This window comes from Astatotilapia calliptera, chromosome 23, assembly GCF_964374335.1.
Source record: "Astatotilapia calliptera chromosome 23, fAstCal68.1, whole genome shotgun sequence".
In the NCBI taxonomy this organism is placed as follows: Eukaryota; Metazoa; Chordata; class Actinopteri; order Cichliformes; family Cichlidae; genus Astatotilapia; species Astatotilapia calliptera.
In genome coordinates this window covers 38,167,985-38,180,101 of record NC_137443.1, presented here as the reverse complement: position 1 = coordinate 38,180,101, position 12,117 = coordinate 38,167,985, and the positions used below count along the sequence as shown (strand labels likewise).

The 12,117-nt window shown below is 40.9% G+C and overlaps 1 protein-coding gene across 2 annotated transcripts in view; it reads left to right on the top strand.

Annotated features, from left to right (window-relative positions):
* LOC113015681 (E3 ubiquitin-protein ligase Midline-1-like) overlaps positions 1 to 12,117 on the top strand; it is an 87,132-nt gene that overhangs the window by 51,242 nt on the left and 23,773 nt on the right. The window lies entirely within an intron of this gene.

The window sequence follows — 12,117 nt, the reverse complement described above, 5'->3', positions numbered from 1 at the left end:
GTGAGCAATACTACTGCAGCTCATGTGCATTCCCAAGTTTCAAGCGTTTCTTAACAGTTATGTGAGAGGATACACGTCTAAAACCAAATGAGGGATTTCTGTCACATGTTCCAACTTTGTTATTCAGTCATTTCCCCCCCAAACGTCTTGACATTTACTTCTGACAGGGCTCGTTGGTTAAATGAAGTTCTTGTTGAAATATATAGTCCTCCTGCTGTTTGACATCACTCAGAGTACCTTGTGAGGACACTGACAACAGATGGGAAAACAAAGCATATGTGACTGCTTCATTAACTTGTGAGCGCGCTCGCTCGATTTTTCTCGCACACTTACACAAAAGGAAACATACACACGAAGGCACTAACGTCTACACACACACGGACACACACAGTTTATACACACAGGCATTTCAACGGGCTCTCCATAATCTACTGAAATATTTAAAAGAAAGGAAAACTTCATAAGAATATTAAAATGCAAATTTAAAACAGAACACTTTAAAAGCCAAAGACGGGGAAAAAAGTAAAAGACAAAGAAAATAACATAATAAAATATGAACCAGTTGAATGAATGAGCAGGTAAGATTAAATCTGAATTTATTAAATAAGTACAAGGTCCATATTAAGTAAAAGCAGTAGAAAAAAGTCATTAGCTTGGCTTTAAACATAGCTCGAGTTGGGGCAGCTCTAGGCCCCAAATGCAGCTGAATCACAACTGTGCACTGGTTTAAAGTCAGTTTGTTGGATTTGGTTTGAACCAGTCCTTGCAGGTCTGAGAGATGTGTCTGCTTTTTGTTTTTTTATTCTGCAATCCAGGTCCTGAAGTTCAGTGCTGTATTACACAAGAAGCCAGAACAAATTGGTTTAATGTGTTCTCTCTTCTTGGTGTGTAGGCAGTATTCTAGTGGCAGCTTTTTAAATGAATTGGGAGGCCAGTAGGAAGGACATTTCTATCCAAGCAAAAACAAAACGAAACATTTTTGCTATCTATAAGTCATAATTTCAGGTAATTTGGTGGTATCTTACATTTTCAACATTGTAAATCACATTTCAGAGAAGATGACATGAAATTTTGAGTTACATATTGTATTTCAAGTTAACCATGTGCTTTGCAACATAACTTTGACAGTTTATTTTAAAAATCACCAAAGTGCTTGCTCATAGGGGGTCATATGACTGTTGGGCTTTTCTCTGTATGTATTATTGTAGGGTCTGCCTTACAATATAAAGCGCCTTGACGTGACTGTTTTTATGATTTGGAGCTGTAGAAATAAAATTGATTTGAATTGATTATTTTACCATGTTTTGTGTTAGCTGTCATATAGCTAACATTTGCTCTGTGTTAGCAAGCTACTATTATTAGCTAAACATAATGTTATAAGCCACCACTGAGCTGATGCCATGTACTTTTGGCTACATCTACTCACTCTTTTATATTTAATGGGGTGTGCCAGTATAATACAGCTTCATGATATTAGCTTTTTTGTGTTTTGTTTTGTTTTGGTAGCAAGTTGAAATGAACTGTCTTTGCACTTTGTCTCAATGAAATGGTGAAGGGTATGCAATTAAAAAAATGAAAGAACTAATTTCAGTCATCTCTTTTGAGCTGTTGTGAAGAAATTGCATTTTTGCGTGCCTAGATGGTGAGAACATCAAATTTGCAATCACTTTACAAACTGATAAATTGACTGTTTGTTACTGAGGTGAAAATTCCAGGGTTTTTTCTTCAAAAAAGTAGAAAAGAACATTAACACAACAGCATTTCTGATCATTCATAAACACGACTTTAAGTCCAGGATAAAAAAAAAAAGCCCATTGAGCTGAATATTATACATTATCCTTCAAGTTAAAGACGGATTATTGCTAATCACATTAAAAGCCACACTTTATTTTTCAGACCACTGGCTTGTTTTGCTGTCTTCAGTAAGAGTGAGGCTTAAAATATATCTCTGCCTCAGGATAAGTTCTGATTCAAGGCACCACACATGTCACGTCACTTAACTTTAATTCATTTCTGTAAGCTATTACTTTTTCTCTAATCTGTGCATGGCAGCATTTTGTGAAACAATGCATTAAAACCAGACAGCATATAGTCATAAATAAATAAAAGCAATGCTGAGCTATGATTATGCAACACAAGTACATTTAGACACAGACTGTCCTCAGATTTTATGAGCATTGTACAGTATACAGTGAATGTGTTGTGCTTTAAAAAGGCAGGTTGCGTGGTAAACAGAAACAGGGTAGGAAGTAAATTGAGGTCTAACAGAATTACCAAGTAAAGTGCAATGCAATATTAATGGTGAAAAACGCATTAGATATTTAATTTATAAAGACAGAAAACTTTGGGGAGACTTCTTAGACGAGGAGGTCCAGAACGTAGCCTCACTTTGTCAGGTAGTTCCAATAGCTTAAAGCCAAAATGCTCAATCTGTTACAGGTCACCCAATTTTCTTTAGATATGATTTTTCACTTTTTTTTCTTTCATTATAAAGTCTGACAACTTGGAACTGTTTTGGTCATATTTTCTGGAACATTTCATTCATATCACTTTTTGCCTTGATCTGCTGGAGTTTGAGATATCCCCACTCCACAGGGGGTGCGGGGGAGAATATCAGATGATTGGAATAGTTTCCTTTTTTTCCAGTGGCAGTGGTGGTGGTGTGTGTCTGATAAGAGCCATGGAGGTTATTGTGGGAACACCCATCCTTTTTCGGAGATAAAATTACCCCCGTCACAGAGGAGGCAGCTGGGAATAGCTTTTAAAGTCCTTGGCTCTGGGTCTGAGGAGAAAGAACCTTGAGGATAAAAGATGGCAGCTGCTCTTTGTGTGTGTAATTTCAAATCACAGGTTGGTTCTGTTTTGTTGTAATCCACTTTGGTTAATCAGCTGCCCTTTAGTGTTAAAAAATACGTGGGGCTGTCAAGTACAAACACATTAAAACATGAGCAGACACAAAAGCTTCTGAACCATAACCTTGGTGATAAGCATGACATTTAGCTCCATGTCTTCCAGCCACCTCATTCATCTTTTATATCATTAAAAAAATACTTATTCCCTTACATGCTTTGACAGTCCATCCTATCGTCCTGACCTTTTTTCTTCCTTTTTTTAAATGCAACCTTGACTTTGGCAAACAATCTTTAAAGTGGATCATAAAACAGCAATAAAAAGCTAAATTAAAAATACATATGCTGACAGCCAAAAGCATACAGTGTGTCAGTACAATTTGACATCACACCCTCCACTGGTGCTGCCGCTGGGTGTGATCAAAAGCTCAACAAGCTTGAAACTTTCAAACAGAGAGAGTGAACACTGCTTCTTCCCTCTGACCACACAGCAGTGATGCCAGAGTGTAGAGGACACTCTGCATCACTTTACTGATGCAGCAAGATGAAAAGTAAACCCATTGGCAATGTTTTTTAGGGGGCAACTGGCTATTCTTTAATATGCCAGTCATATTTATCACCTACAATATTATGGTATAGAGTCACTTAAATCTTCAACAGCTGATCTTCTTGGACTTCTTGAGGAAGGATCATGTTTGCAAGTAAGCAAGAGTCAGTTAGTTGGTAAATCATCTTTCTCAGCTACCCCCCCCCCAAAAAAAAAAAAACACAAAAAAACCCACAAAAAACCATCAACAACATCCTGACAAAAAGTGTAAGGAGCATTACCAAAAAAGAATTTCAACAATGTCCTACTTTCTAAACATTCATTCAGTCACATACACACAGCACAGTCACAACATAGTTTGACAAACATAAAATAGTGTTTCTGTCCTAGCAAGGTGATTCTGAAAAAACTATTACCTGCAAACATGGCATATCTGTGTGCAGTGTGTCCTTAAAAAAACAAGGAAATTGAACATGTAGAGGGTAAAGAAAGAATCTGTTCCAGATGAACAGTATTTTAATGTCATGTTCTTAAGAAATCAACTAAAAATCCAACAAAGACCTGACTTGGGACCTGAGAGATGCATCTGGCCCTTCAGTTTATGTTCTATTGTTCGTCAAAAATTGTCTAGGTGGAAAAGTGTCTACGAAGAAGGGAAACAAAGAGAAAAGGCTGTAGATATACCAAATTTTGTAAGGAAGTAGACTAAAAATGAAGTGATTAATCCAAATTTGTTTCTTGACTCAAGTCAGGTCAGGTACGACAGTGTCTACAGCCATCTGTAAAGCATGGTTGAGGCTCTGTCATGGTTTGGGGATACATTTCAGCCAGTGATGTTGCGGACTATGTGGATCCAAATTCATGGAAATATGAAACAGAAACGTACCATCAGATTTTGATCCATCATCCAGTACCATCTGGAAGAATCTGATTGGCAACGGCTTCATTTTCCAGCATGACAATGATCCCAAACACTCCACCAATGCAGTAAAAGTGTACCTGGATAGAAAAGCCACTCTTTCAGTCTTGATCTCCCCAGAGCCTGGACCTCGACATTTTGGATATTTGCTGCTCTGGTTCTGGTCATATCAAAGTCTGGTATGTTTGAGGTGAAAGCACGATGTTAGCATTTGTATTGTTGCCCTTGTAAAGTTGAAATAGTGACATTATTATTATACTTTGCTTATTTGTGGTTAGCATAAATAGACTGCTGTGTTTGCGCATTGGGCTCTTTGTCTTCGGAACTGGTTACTAGCATTTCCTGTTGTTTAGTGCTTTTGAGTCATTTTGCCCTCGAAAGATCTGCCTGCTGCTGTTAGATGGAGTATTGATGTAGCTACTTAGAAGATAAAAAGATAAATCCTAAACTAGAGTCTGCATTTCAAACCAAGGATGTTATAAGATGCTTGGTATCCCATGCGCTCATATACAGATATGAGATTCTCTCTTTAACTGTAATAAATAAAAGCCACTCTGTGAAAATTTACAGTGCATTGTGTAGCACTCGCAGACAACTTTTACTTCCTGTACTCAATGTTCTCCTCGCTCTGGGCTTTTTTGTTTCTCTCTCTCTCTCTCTCACACACACTTTTTCAATTTCTTCTACAACAATGCTCCTTTCATGCTGTGTTTTCTTTTTGCTCTGCTGTGCTTTGCTTCATAATCAGTGCCCTTTTCCTGTAGCAGTCATCTGTGCTTCTCTCAGATTGATAAAAAAAGACAAACAATTTGTTCCCAATTTATAACTTAGCTCACTAGTGGAAACCAACCAATACACAACGCCTACTTCATTGATGATATGAGATAAATACATTATAGATGTGTGTAGGGACAGGTAGACAGACTATAAAGCAGAGCAGTAAACAAGCATGGGCTCTTTTAAAGTTCCCGTTTCCTCTTCCTGCTTACTCTTTAATGTCTGTCTTGCTGTTTAACTGTCTGCCTTTGTTCTTCCTCATCTTTTCCTCACAGTCTCTCTCCTCATCTGCATGACTGAGGTTTCTCTGATCTCTCTAACTCATGAACCAGGAAGAGAATGGAGATGAATCCTCAGAGCACAATCCTGCTCAATGTCACAGTAAATCTTAGAAAAGACGTAGGTCCTCTGAAGTTTTGACTTCATTTGCTTACCATTTCCTATCTGTGAGTGAGCGAGCATGTGTGATCCGCTCGCATACATTCTTAGCTTATCAGCACTGCTCCAGGTTGATTTGTTTCATTCACAGCATGCATCTACAGCCATTTTTGAACACATGAACAGTGCATACACTGATAACAAGTGTGATGCTTGTTATATAGAGACATGTAACCTTTTTTGAAGCCATCACAAAGATGTTAGGTGATGAAAGAGATGAAAAATTTGCTTCGGTTTCAAAGAGTGGATTCTTTTAGGGCGATTTAAGAAGAACCTAAGAGAAGTTCTGAGCATGCTGCAGCAGAACACCTTCTTACTAATTAAAAACAGATGCCATTGAGTGAATAAGCTTTTCTTTGAAATATAAAAACCTCACAAAAACTGTTTTGAACTCTCATGGCTGTTAGGCTGAAGCACTTGAAACTTCTTGGCTACATTTAGGCACTAAAAGTTTTTTCGTTACTCTTAGGTACTGAAAAGTACTTAGTTCAGTTTATCCATTTAAAACTACTTGGTTAGATTTGGGCATAAGAAAGTTACAGTTAGGTTTAGATACTGAAAACGCCTTGATAGGTTTAGGTACTGAATGTTTCTTGGTTGGGTTTGGGTACTGAAATTTACTTAGTTGGGTTTAGGGACTGACAACTACTTGGTTAGATTCAGGTACTGAAAAGTACTTGTTTAGTTTTAGGCACTGGAAATTTCTTGCTTAGGTGTGGGTACTAAAGAAAAGACCATAGTTTGGCAAAAAAAATATATTCTTTTTCACAACATTTGAAAAATAATGACTTAAACCCAGCTTACTAACACCGTGAGCCTGTGCATCCGGGCACAGGGGCCAAATATACCTTCATTCCAAAAGCCCCAATCCGGTGATTTTGCCAAAACAGCTTTAATTGAGGCCCTGGGAATGAGAACAGGCTTGAATTATGCGTCTTCTGATGGAACTGCTCTTCATTCACTTCGCCTACTTACTCAGTTTGAGCCAAGTCTCAAGTCTCTACACAAAAGCCTGAATCAAACCGCCTCTACAGAACAGGTTAAGACTGCTCCTCTATCGCTGACCTCTGGATGTTTACATAAATCCTAGGTGGGTTGTGGGAGTAAACTAACAAGCTTTCTGAAAGTGTGGAAACCAAGTGGACTGAGAAGTCCATACCTTGATATTTTTAGGCTGCATGGTGATGCACAATCCATTTCTTGATATTTTCTATGAAAGAAACATGGGAGATGTCACAAAGTACTGGAAATCAACTACAGTTTTACTGGGTAATCTGTTTTCACTCTGTTGGGCATGGCTCATTGGTGTTGCAGTGGAGTAGTATCAGTGTCTGATCCACAGTCAGTGTGTTCTCTGCAGCAGATGGCAATGAACAACCAGCTAAAAGAAATCATTATTGGTGTACAACAAGTATTTGTAGCATTTTGTAGCATTTTTATAATTTTACCTCCCATTAAACAGCCATATCAAACAAGGAAGTGAGAAAAAACACTTTGACATGACATTTTTTATATGCAACACATTTTTTGGTACTGCCTCACTCGGTTAGCTCAGTTTTTACTGGCAACTTGTGTTTCAGTGGGACGAAAAACAAAAATTACTCTTTTGTCTGATGGCTTTGAAAAGAACTGTATCTTTCTTAGTGCGTCCTTTCTGCAAATAAATTAACCCGGTCAGCTGTTTCAAATATTCAGGTTTTTTTTGGTTTTTTTTGCCTGTCCCATTTGGTTCTTTAGCCGTCAGAATTGTTGTCTGAAGACCAACAAGGATACCCAATGGATTTATTTTGCCAAATGGATCATCGTGGCATTGCCGTATTGGTCCATTTGATCGACCTTTGTTTTTATTATTTATTATATTTTATTTTCAGATGTTACAGACGGGACACACATGAGTGAGGGATAGGAAAGGGAGAGAGAAAGAGGAAGGAAAAGAAAAACGGAAGGGGAGAGGGACAGTGAGAAAGGGGGGGAGAAAAAAAATCTCCTGGATCACCTGTTGAGAGAGAAAGAAGAGAAAACAAGCAAAAAAAAAAACAAAGCAACATACTAAACACAACACCATCCCATTAATCTAGCTAAGTGTATAAAGCAATAAATACTAAATATTCAATGTTGTTGTGCAGCACGCAGGACAGACAGCGCACAATGTGCTTTGAAGTACAGTGGGGCAAAAAAGTATTTAGTCAGCCACCGATTGTGCAAGTTCCCCCACCTAAAATGATGACAGAGGTCAGTAATTTGCACCAGAGGTACACTTCAACTGTGAGAGACAGAATGTGAAAAAAAAATCCATGAATCCACATGGTAGGATTTGTAAAGAATTTATTCGTAAATCAGGGTGGAAAATAAGTATTTGGTCAGTAACAAAAATACAACTCAATACTTTGTAACATAGCCTTTGTTGGCAATAACAGAGGTCTACTATAGGTCTTTACCAGGTTTGCACACACAGTAGCTGGTATTTTGGCCCATTCCTCCATGCAGATCTTCTCGAGAGCAGTGATGTTTTGGGGCTGTCGCCGAGCAACACGGACTTTCAACTCCCGCCACAGATTTTCTATGGGGTTGAGGTCTGGAGACTGGCTAGGCCACTCCAGGACTTTCAAATGCTTCTTACGGAGCCACTCCTTTGTTGCCCGGGGTGTGTTTTGGATCATTGTCATGTTGGAAGACCCAGCCTCGTTTCATCTTCAAAGTTCTCACTGATGGAAGGAGGTTTTGGCTCAAAATCTCACGATACATGGCCCCATTCATTCTGTCCTTAACACGGATCAGTCGTCCTGTCCCCTTGGCAGAAAAACAGCCCCATAGCATGATGTTTCCACCCCCATGCTTCACAGTAGGTATGGTGTTCTTGGGATGCAACTCAGTATCCTTCTTCCTCCAAACACGACGAGTTGAGTTTATACCAAAAAGTTCTACTTTGGTTTCATCTGACCACATGACATTCTCCCAATCCTCTGCTGTATCATCCATGTGCTCTCTGGCAAACTTCAGACGGGCCTGGACATGCACTGGCTTCAGCAGCGGAACACGTCTGGCACTGCGGGATTTGATTCCCTGCCGTTGTAGTGTGTTACTGATGGTGACCTTTGTTACTTTGGTCCCAGCTCTCTGCAGGTCATTCACCAGGTCCCCCCGTGTGGTTCTGGGATCTTTGCTCACCGTTCTCATGATCATTTTGACCCCACGGGATGAGATCTTGCGTGGAGCCCCAGATCGAGGGAGATTATCAGTGGTCTTGTATGTCTTCCATTTTCTGATGATTGCTCCCACAGTTGATTTTTTCACACCAAGCTGCTTGCCTATTGTAGATTCACTCTTCCCAGTCTGGTGCAGGTCTACAATACTTTTCCTGGTGTCCTTCCAAAGCTCTTTGGTCTTGGCCATGGCGGAGTTTGGAGTGACTGTTTGAGGCTGTGGACAGGTGTCTTTTATACAGATGATGAGTTCAAACAGGTGCCATTCATACAGGTAACGAGTGGGGGACAGAAAAGCTTCTTACAGAAGACGTTACAGGTCTGTCAGAGCCAGAGATTTTCCTTGTTTGAGGTGACCAAATACTTATTTTCCACCCTAATTTACGAATAAATTCTTTACAAATCCTACCATGTGGATTCATGGATTTTTTTTTTCACATTCTGTCTCTCACAGTTGAAGTGTACCTCTGGTGCAAATTACTGACCTCTGTCATCATTTTAAGTGGGGGAACTTGCATAATCGGTGGCTGACTAAATACTTTTTTGCCCCACTGTAGCAGCCAAGAAAGGTGTAATTTAAGTCTACGAGCAGTGAACACGCATGTGCATACCTGTGTGGATCAGCGCGCTTGTTTTCAAATGGTTTCCACATGTAATGGTCTGCAAGAGGATGTAGCGAGCCATAGCCCCGTCCCCCAGGGCATGAAGCAGGCATGGAGGAGATCCAGGCCCCAGACATCCAGAGGCCTCAGAGTGCGAGAGCCCAAGGAGGACCACTGGAGGGGCATCCGTGCCACCCTCATGGGAAGGGCTGAGGATCCCCAGACGAGACGTCACCCAGTAGCCACTGAGTAGAAGCTAGAGGGGGCTGCACCGGCGTGCCCACCGGCTCTGCCAGCAGCCAGCTGTGCCAGAGTGAACCGAGCCGCAGGCCCAGAGGCCGGAGACCCGAGGGCCCCCCGCACCCCGGAGGAGGCCTGACCGAGCAACAGGCGCCAAGCCCCGCCAAGTAGCCACCGGGAGTGAGCTGGTACATACCTGAGCGCCCAGCCCCGGACACCAAGAACCACCAATGCGCCGACCCCTGAGGGCATCAGTCACCGGCAGGGAGTGTGGTGAGGGGAGATAGGCCTTGGAGGGCCTGGGAGTTCCCAGAGAGGTGGAGTCTAATACCCGACCTGACATATAGACACAGACAAACAGGCACATGACACAAACATGCATTCCCACCCTCATGCAAACATATACAAACACTCAGCACTCACCCAACGTAAGGACAAATATTCAGTTTTACTATTAAGTTTTACCTCCAAACTTCAAAATACTGGCACATTTTTAAATAAAGAAATGCTATAATGCAGCATAAATCTGTGATAAAATAAAAACAAGTAAAATATCATGATAATAATAAAACTATAGTCACACACTCTGAATTAATAACTAAGTTTTAAATTTTTGTGTCAGTCTTTGTCTTTGTGTCAGGACAAAAACCACTTAGTAAAGGAGGACGGAGAAGGAAAAAGGTAGTCTAAGATCACTGTAGCATTCAAGCAATAAAATTTTTTTAGTACATGTAAGTGTTCCACATTTTTATAAACTGTATATTTCACATCTGCAGTGTCAAATGTGAAAGTATCCATCATTTTTTATTTAATCATTTTGCATCCATGTTAAGATAATCTAAATCCTGCGGCTCGCTATGTATAATAAAACTCAACAAATCAAAAAGGCTTAGCCAAGGTGATTCAGAGCAGATTAATTTCACACAGAGACTTTTCTGTTTTTTTGGAGGGATGCAGGGTAAAAATCTTGCTTGGACCGGCAGCAGAAAAAGAGGACAGGCAGACAAAGAGAAAGAGAGATGGTAGGATAAACCGGCAGGATGACTGACAGGTGACCTGACAGGGCTAGCAATCCCCAGAGATAAACGCCACTTGGCAAAATGGATGCTGTCGATGTGGAGTCCAAATAAAACAGCAAACAAACACTCAAAGGTTATGTTAACATGAACAGGAATGTAGCCATAAACAGAGGCACGGAAAACTTAACATAATTTTCGCTGCTCCTTTTCCCTTTTGTGCGTGTTTGTGTACTTCATGAACTTTACCTTTCCTACATTACACTGGGGTGAGGAAACACATTTCAACTGCATCTGAGGGAGCTGCTGACTTATTGTTGTTTCTCTTGTCCTCATCTCCATCCTTTCAGAGCTCATTTTTTTAGAGGGATAATGATGACAGCGCCATATTTTTGTTCAAAGAGTCCTTTATGCCTTGTTTGGTTTTTGTGTGTCATCGCCGTATTAAGGCCATCCATTTAAGCCGAGTACAGTAGTGTACACATGCTTGCACACGCAAATCTCTATCACTATTTACCGTGGTTGTTTATACAATATTCCCTCTTGGTAGTGCCTTTTTAATCCTTATTGTAGCATCAGAACTGCCTTTGTTTACACTGCAGCTATAAAAAAAATGGGGGGGGGGGTTAAAGGTCGAGCAAATACAAATGTTGTTTCACAGCAGCTTCACTTGTGAAGGTGAGTAAGTAGCAGCTGTAAAGAAAGCAAAAGATTCACTTCTTGTGCGTTAGGACAAGTGTGCTGCCTGTCACGGCCTTGCTGCTCCAGCGAACTTGCACACCTTTTTTGTTTTTGGAGACATGGAAATCTCAGAGTTCACCAAGTCTGGGGTGAAATTCATCTGGAAAACAGTTTTGAATGGGCAAGAGGAGATGTGGCATCAGAGCAGCTTAAGCACGCTTGGTTTGGCAATAATATGACGGTCTTAGAAGTAGAGACAGCTTGTGCCCAGGCAGATGAAAAGCAACAGAGAGAGGAGGAAAAAAAGGGGGGGAAGGGGAATGGATGGGGGGGAGCAGGGAGGAGCATTAAGGGACAGCACTGACGTGCTGTCACCTGTTTGCCGGTTCGTTAGCCGGGAGCGCTGCTGCATGCTCTCATAGGGAAAGCTTTTGATGCCTAATTTGCCGCTTGGCCGGGTTTGCGCATGGCTCGGTGCTCAGTGGAGTGGCTGTCCCAGTCACATCCTCTCGTAGAGTAGGCTTCTCTGTCAGAGGCTCGGACTCGGACGGGGCAGTATGAGGAGGCAGTACAGAGACGAGGGGTATCACCCGCGCTCAGAGGTACATGGTCACCAAACGCACCTGTTTAAAAAGACAGTTGATAACACCGGAGCTCCTGGGGACGCTTGCGCAGAAGGAGAGATGATAGAAAATCGTTGCTTCTTTTTGCTGTTATTTTGTGGACTTGAACTGAGGAATCAAACTGTTTTTTTTTTTAATTTCTTGTGTTTTCCAGACGCAGCTCTTTTCCACTTGCTTTAGAACTTTTTCTGTTGTTGCCGTTGTTCTGATATTCTTACATCC